Source organism: Siphateles boraxobius, unplaced genomic scaffold (genome assembly GCF_051911475.1).
Source record: "Siphateles boraxobius isolate OS27281-9 unplaced genomic scaffold, OSU_SipBor_1 111, whole genome shotgun sequence".
Classification (NCBI taxonomy): domain Eukaryota; kingdom Metazoa; phylum Chordata; class Actinopteri; order Cypriniformes; family Leuciscidae; genus Siphateles; species Siphateles boraxobius.
Window position 1 is genome coordinate 1,115,702 of NW_027508713.1, and position 879 is coordinate 1,116,580.

Here is an 879-nt window from a genome sequence, read left to right on the forward strand (position 1 = left end):
ATGCACAGATAAATCATGTGGTAAAGGCGAGTTTTCATCATCTGAGAAATTTGGCTAAGACGAAATCATGTCTGACGTATAAGAGCCTTGGAATTGCAATCCATGCTCTTATATTATCAAGACTTGACTACTGTAATTCTTTATATAAGGGTATTAGTCAAGCATCTGTTCTACGGCTGCAAAAGGTTCAAAACGCTGCAGCGAGATTATTAACGAATATTAAAAAACGTGAACACATCACTCCGTCCTTTCTCTCTCTACATTGATTTGATTAGATTACATTAGATTACATAGGAATAGCGTATCCTTACATGTTAGGGACACTGACTCTGTACATGTGCTAACCTAAAATACAAATCAACACACATTTGTTTGCAATGGCCTATTCATCCTTTTGATGATAATCTTATTTTTTATTAACTATTTGGGGTGGTGATGGCGCAGTGGATAAGACACATGCCTTTGGTGTGAGAGACCCGGGTTCGAATCCACTGTGAGACACCAATGTGTCCCTGAGCAAGACACTTAACCCCTAGTTGCTCCAGAGGCGTGCGACCTCTGACATATAGCAATTGTAAGTCGCTTTGGATAAAAGCGTCAGCTAAATGTAAAATGTAAATGTAAACTATTTTGTCTATTTTACTGAGATTATGTATAAAGCCGTCATAAATTAACCTGTTTAAAACCCAACTACAGTTTCACTTTCATTTTTCAGACTTCTGAGGGATTTTTTAAAGGCTTTTTAACTTAATTTTGAATCTTTTAAGATCTCCCTTTAACGCAATAAAACATTGATTATTTTGAAAGAAGCTACAATTTGCATGATATAAAATGTAAGACCCTCCAGTTGCACAAAAAACAACAAAGAAAAGTCGAAGA